This window comes from Bos mutus, chromosome 11 (assembly GCF_027580195.1).
Source record: "Bos mutus isolate GX-2022 chromosome 11, NWIPB_WYAK_1.1, whole genome shotgun sequence".
Lineage (NCBI taxonomy): Eukaryota > Metazoa > Chordata > Mammalia > Artiodactyla > Bovidae > Bos > Bos mutus.
In genome coordinates, this window is record NC_091627.1 from 79,129,313 (window position 1) to 79,136,692 (window position 7,380).

Consider the following 7,380-nt stretch of genomic DNA (forward strand, 5'->3'; position numbering starts at 1 on the left):
GTTGCTTCATTTGCTTTTATTTTCTCCCATTCTGAAGGCTGTCTTTTCACCTTGCTTGTAGTTTCTTTTGTTGTGCAGAAGCTTTTAATTTTAATTAGTTCCCATTTGTTTGTTTTTGCTTTTATTTCCAATATTCTGGGAGGTGGGTCATAGAGGATCCTGCTGTGATGTATGTCGGAGAGTGTTTTGCCTATGTTCTCCTCTAAGATTTTTATAAAAAATATGGAATGCTTCACGAATTTGCATGTCATCCTTGTGCAGGGGCCATGCTAATCTTCTCTGTATCGTTCCAATTTTAGTATATGTGCTGCCAAAGCGAGCATGAAAGTATTATTATTAATAGCACCTACTAGACATTTGGCCAATGAAAGGTACAAGAGAAGAAATGTCATTCAATTCTTGATCAATCAACATCTATTAAACAATTATATAGAAAGAAGTATTCTTGGAGGCTTCCCTGGTGGCTCAGTGGTAAAGAATCCTCTTGCCAATGCAGGAAATGCAGGTTCTACCACTGGTCCAGGAGGATCCCACACGCTGTGGAGCAATTAAGGTTGTACGCCACAACTACTGAGCCTGTGCTCTAAAGCCTGGAAACCACAGCTACTGTGCCCTTGCGCCACAGCTACTGAAGCCTGCACGCTCTAGAGCCTGTACTGTGCAACAGGAGAAGCCGCCATAATGAGAAGCCTGCACACAGCAGCTGGAGAGCAGCCCCCACTTGCCAGAATGAGAGAAAAGCCTTCACAGCAACAGACACAGCCCAGCCAAAAATAAATAAATAATTTAAAAAAATTTAATAAAGAAAGAAGTATCCTCATTTCCTTCCCTGTGGAAGTTAAGGAGCTCCGAAAGGAAGACATACTTACATGGGAAGTTCAATATCAGTAATAGAAATGTAACAGTGCAATACAGGAAGGCTATATCAAATGAAGGACATGTCAACAGTTTGCACATCAAGCAGTTCGTAGCATAGCTGATATAGCAAAATGTATTCCTAACGAAGGGATCACAGCAAAATACATTGCCAGCATGACTGGCACTATGAAGAATCAGGTCAGGAGTTCCGAGAAGAGAACTAGCTTCAGTTGTTGGGAATGGGTTTTGGAAGAGATGTGTCTGTAGTGGATATTTGCAAGGATTTGACTCCCCTGTGCCCATTCTCCTTTATTTTTGAAACAAATCTGATTTCTTTCTAAGAAGCACTCCTCCCCCTCCATCAGCCCAGGAACTGTAGGTAGGGTTACAGGTGGGAGCATCTAATTTCTTACTCTTTCCCCCAATAATAAGATAGGTCCAGGATGAATCTGTGATGCCAGCCAAGGAACACATGCAGTGTCTGCTGGGGCTATTAAGAGAGAGGAAATTTCTCTTTCTCACTGGACTTGAACCTGGAGTTCACTTTGCAATGCAAACCTCTTGCCACCACAAATGTAGAGTCTCTAAGAGTGGTGCCAATATGGAGGCAGCAAAATCAAGAGATGACAGCAGGTACTAGTGACTTCATACAAGGTCCTAAATCAAGCCATGCTTAAAGACACACGTATCCCCTGGACTTTTCCTCTGTGCAGTCAATACATTTTGTTTCTACTTATATGAACTTGGGTTGGTTTTCTTGGAACAGAAATCATATAGTTACAATGAAGACCTTAAACTAGATTTGAGTGAATGGAGATGAATGAAGAGGGCAACACAGACAGTTGTTGCCATATGAACCAGGGTTGACGAGAGTAAGGGAGTAGTATCCATGGCCCTGTGTGGAAACCTACTGGGAAAGAGGGGCTTGGTGGACAGCATAGAAAATACCCTGCAAGAGAACATGAGTTTTCAATTCTCTGGGTACATTTATCTATATGGACAAACCCAGTGGGATTACTGGAAAGCGTGGTGTGTAATGGAAGGACAGAGATAAAGAGAGAGGAAGCTCTAAAAATAATGGAATAACAACACAAATGTTCACTGAACACTTTACTACATGCTGGGCGCTATGCTAAGCGTTTTTCCCCATTTAATCCTTTCGACAGCTAAGAGTATTATTATTATTTCTCCATTATATAGATGAGGAAACTGAAGCACAAAGAATTTGCCCCAACTGACCCACTCAACAAGTGTCAGAGGTGGAATTTCAACCTGCAAACCCAAGGTGACTAGATCCTCCATACTTTACCTGCCCTCTTCTGCTTCAACAGATGTGGCCTCTGCCTTGGGGCAGGCATGGGACAGCATGGTGTTGAGGGAAGGAAAGGCTGCAGCTATTGCCAAAAGGGGCCATGAGAGAATACAGAATTCAAATCGTTTTTTCCCAGAGCTGCTCCTGATTTGACAGTTTGTTCATAGGCCCTCGGTTTTTAAAACATCCGTGGCTGAACAAATGCTGGAACTCTGGCTCCCCCGCCCTCAATTAGCAGCAGTCCTTGGGACCAGTAGGTGACTCCAGGTGACTGCTCCCGCTCAGGTCTGACAAGATCTTGGACCTGCTGGAGACATGTAGAGGGGAACAATCTCCTGAACAAGCCCCCTCACTGGCCCCATCTCTCCTCCTCCCTGTCTCTTTCCGGCTCTGTATCTCCTTCCCTTCGATTGCCTCAGGAAAAGGAAAGAAGAAATGTTTTCTAAAAAGAAGTTTAATGAAACCAAACGCTTATATTTCCTCTATTGACGTTGGATTTGTGCTTCTCTGGCCCAGCCATTTGGGACAAGTCTTTAACCACCTCTCTTCGCCCGACGGTCTAATGTAAACAGACCATAGAAAAATAAACTTTCCCCCCAAATATTATCTTAGGCCTCATTTTATCTTGCTTCCTTGAAAAGGAATGTGGGTTTTAGTTTGGGCAGGGCTGGAGAGGGCCCCACACCCCCATTATCCCCAACATGGTCTGTTTCCCAGAGCACTTACTATCCATCCCATTCCCATGAGGCCTCACGCAGGTCCATCTCTTCTCCAGTTCTTGTTCATTCACCTGTGATATGGACTCCAAACACCTGTCTATAAGATTGCTGTAAGACAGGGGTCCCGGAACTGCAGGATCTAATGCCTGATGATCTGAGGTGGAGCTGATGTAATGATAATAGAAATAAAGCGCATAATAAATGTAATGCACTTGAATTATCCAAAACCACCCGCACCCCTAGTCCCCTGTCCATGGAAAAATTGTCTTCCACAAAACCAGTCTTTGGTGCCAAAACGTTTGGGGACTGCTGCTTTAAGATAAGAGGGGGCAAACACAAGAACCTTTGGGACTCAAAAAACAGGGAAAGTATAAAACAAGGGGGAGGAGATGATGGGTTCTGCTCTAACTAGAAAGAAAGTGCCCCTTACCCAAATGGTCTCATTCAGCTTAAAAAAAAAACAAACCATAAATCCTAAAAAGCAAAAACACGCAAGCCAAAACAAAACATGGTCTGGGTTTGGGCTTGGGGCTACCTATTTTCAATTCCTCACGGACTGTGACAGAATATTTAAAAGATGTGGCTTAAAATCCATATACCTCTAGGATGGGTGATGGTAATGATTTATCTTCTAAGTGGGAGAAAAGGAGGACCTTTCCTCCTTGCAAGTGGGCTCTGATGGGGTAGAGAGATTGGGAGAAAGACTATGGACATGCAAAGCTGGGGAGAATTCTTAGGGGACCAAAAGCATAGTGAGAGAAAGCTGAGCCGATGGAGGCCGTCTTGGCCTTTATGATACATTTGTGAAATTTAGACCTTAGCAAATTATTTGGATGTGACAGAGCTTTGATCTCTGGGGGAAAAAATCAAGCATTTACTGGCTTTTCTGTTTGAAGTGTACCAGGAATAACCACACAGTAGGAGAAGGACATTTCTGGATTAGAATTTCACCATTCTGAAAACCCAGATAAATGAATCAATTTAGGCTGAATCTTGGAATCGAACATCAGTGGCTGTTCATAATACAAAAAAATATTTTGTAGATGACTACATACATTTTGGTGAACAAATGCACCACCACCAATGAAGTCATCTTGCCAAAAATAATCAAACCCAAATTTGACTGATATATAGATCCAACTAGCAATTAGAAGAACTACAAGGGTCAGAGAAACACATAAGATAGCACCAAGGGGAAACAAGTCGAAACATCTGCATTGTGGGAAAGTAGGCAAATGATCCCTCTTTTTCACTTTCACATTTTACTTTATCTGGAAACAGTACACATTCCTTATTTTAATATTTAAATATTGTGGTACTGTAGTGCATGCTAAGTCACTTCAGTCATGCCTGACTCTGTGACCCTACGGACTGTAGTCTACCAGGCTCCTGTGTCCATGGGATTCTCCAGGCAAGAATACTGGAGTGGGTTCCCATGCCCTCCTCCAGGGGATCTTCCCAACCCATGGATCGAACCCGCATCTCTTAGGTCTCCTGCATTGGCAGGCTGGTTCTTTACCACTGGCGCCACCTGGGAAGCCCTGTGGTACTGTAGTAGAGACACATAACTATAACAAGCATTTAGAAGTTAAATATAATAAAATCAGCAAAGCACTATGTAGAAACTCATATGCACACTTCAAATGAGTCTGAGGTCTGGACATTTGCACTTATCAGATTTATCACCCCCTGAAAACAGGTGAACCTTGTCCAGAGATCATCCACAGGGGCAATGATAGGACTAGTTTTCATTATAGAATAACCACCATGGTGTGACCCAGATAACCACCATGGTATGATCACTCAACTAGAGTCAGACGCCTTTGGAGTGTGAAGTCAAGTGGGCCTTAGGAAGCATCACTACAAACGAAGATAGTGGAGGTGATAGAATTCCATTTGAGCTATTTAAAATCCTAAACGATGATGCTGTGAAAGTGCTGCATTCAATATGCCAGCAAATTTGGAAAACTCAGCAGTGGCCACAGGACTGGAAAAGGTCAGTGTTCATTCCAGTCACAAAGAAAGGCAATGACAAAGAATGTTCAAACTACCACACATTTTCACTCATCTCACATGCTAGCAAAATTATGCTCAAAATTCTCCAAGTTAGGATTCAACTAAGAAGTGAATTAGTGAAGTGAACTAGTACGTGAACTGAGAACTTCCAAATGTTCAAGCTGGATTTAGAAAAGGCAGAGGAACCAGAGATCAAATTGTCAACATCCTCTGGATCATCAAAAAAGCAAGTGAGTTCCAGAAAAACATCTATTTCTGCTTCACTGAACACTCTAAAGCCTTTGACTGTGGGATCACAACAAACTGTGGAAAATTCTTAAAGAGAGGTAAATACCAGACCACCTTACCTGCCTCCTGAGAAATCTGCATGCATGTCAAGAAGCAACACTTAGAACTGGACATGGAACAACGGACTGGTTCCAAATAGGAATATGTCAAGGCTATATGTTGTCACCCTGCTTATTTATATGCAGAGCACATCATGCAAAATGCCAGGCTAGATAAAGCACAAGCTGGAATCAAGACTGCTAGGAGAAATATCAATAACCTCATATATGCAGATGATACCACTCTTATGGCAGAGAGCAAAGAGGAACCAAAGGGCCTCTTGATAAAGGTGAAAGAAGAGAGTGAAAAAGCTGGCTTAAAACTCAAAAAATGAAGATCATCCAGCCCCATAACTTCATGGCAAATAGATGGGGAAACGAAACAGTGACAGACTTTATTTTCTTGGGCTCCAAAATCACTTCAGATAGAGGCCATGAAATTAAAAGATGCTTGCTCCTTGGAATAAAAGCTATGACAAACCTAGACAGCATATTAAAAACCAGAGACATTACTTTGCCGACAAAGGTTCACCTAGTAAAAATTATGGTTTTTCCAGTAGTCATGTATGGATGTGAGAGTTGGACCATAAAGAAGGCTGAGTGCCAAAGAATTAATGCTTTTGAACTGTGGTGTTGGAGAAGACTCTTGAGAGTCCCTTGGACTGCAAAGAGATCCAACCAGTCCATCCTAAAGGAAATCAGTCCTGAATATTCATTGACTGATGCTGAAGCTGAAACTCCAATACTTTGGCCACCTGATGCGAAGAGTTGCTCATTGGAAAAGACCCTGATGCTGGGAAAGATTGAAGGCAGGAGGAGAAGGGGGGACGACAGAGGATGAGATGGTTGGATGGTATCACCAACTCAGTGGACATGAGTTTGAGCAGCTCCAGGAGATGGTGAAGGACAGGAAGCCTGGCATGATTCAGTCCCTTGGGTCACAGAGTCGGACCCAACTGAGCGACTGAACAAAAACATAGTTTTCACTATAGGTGATCCATTTAGAAGTCATCAGTCACTGTGCCTTGCCAGCTCCACTGTAAATATTAAGAAGGATTTTTGCATACTCTTTCCCTTCATAGCTCCTAAGATCTCTGCCAAATGGAGTAAAGCTAAACCTGCACGTATCTTCTGGGTTAGGCAGCATAAATTAGTGAGGATTAAATTCCCTCCTGTTGCTAAAGATAGATGCTACATCATGATATCACAGATACTGTAGACAACAAATATATTCATCATCAGATAAATTCACAAGGGGAAAAGGGTATACAGCAAATTTATACATTAAGAGATAAAAAGTATTTTTAAAATAAAACTAAACCACAGGGTTGAGGGATGCATGTATGGTGATGATGCTATGAAGAATGGAATGAGGTCATTATTGTAAAAGGCAGTTAATCCGTAACTGATAGGGGACAGGATGGGGTCTGTGGGGGGATGGGGCACCCCAGTCAGGAGCTTCTGGGGTAGCTGATAGACTTCTGTTTCTTGATTTAAGTAGAAGTTGTAAGAGTGTTCATCTTTCAGTAATTTACTAAACATCTATTTTCTGTATTTGTATATTTTTCACCATATAAAGATTTTTGTTTTCAGTACATGCCCCTGATTCTTTTTCTACCCCCAATCCCACGTCAATTTGGAGCCTTTTTGACTATTAGATGTCAATTTCTGGGTTCTGAATTCTGCCCAGTTCCCCATCCTCCTTTTCCTAGGTTCTGTCTGAATTATATACTATATCAGTCAGAACGGGCTATTATGCTGCAGAAATGAACAACCCTAAGATCTTTATGGCTTGAAACAAAAGTTTACATCTTGCTTATGCTATTGTCTATGACATCTTATCAGGGGCCTCAGGCTAACAGAGCAGCCACCTTCTCAGATCTCCTCAAGGGCTGCGCCACTGCATACTGGTTATCAAATGCTTTGGCATGAAAGTGATACATGTAATTTCTGCTCACAATTCATTAGCTAGAAATAATCATATGCAGTCACCCAAGCACAGGGTGGGTGAAATTTGTTGCTAGAAATGTGCTCAGAGATAGTTTGTAAACAACATTCATAAAATGATCCTTCCTTTTCATAGTTCTGATACATACACATTTCAGTTATCATGATTTAGCTAAATAATACCAGTCCCCAACAAAATGTT

General features: G+C 42.0%; 1 non-coding gene across 1 annotated transcript; it reads right to left on the reverse strand.

Annotated features, from left to right (window-relative positions):
• Window positions 1-216: 216 nt before the first annotated feature.
• Window positions 217-323, reverse strand: LOC138990082 (U6 spliceosomal RNA). Its single transcript, XR_011466246.1, has one exon. It is a non-coding gene; the product is annotated as a U6 spliceosomal RNA (small nuclear RNA).
• Between the last annotated feature and the right edge of the window lie 7,057 nt (window positions 324-7,380).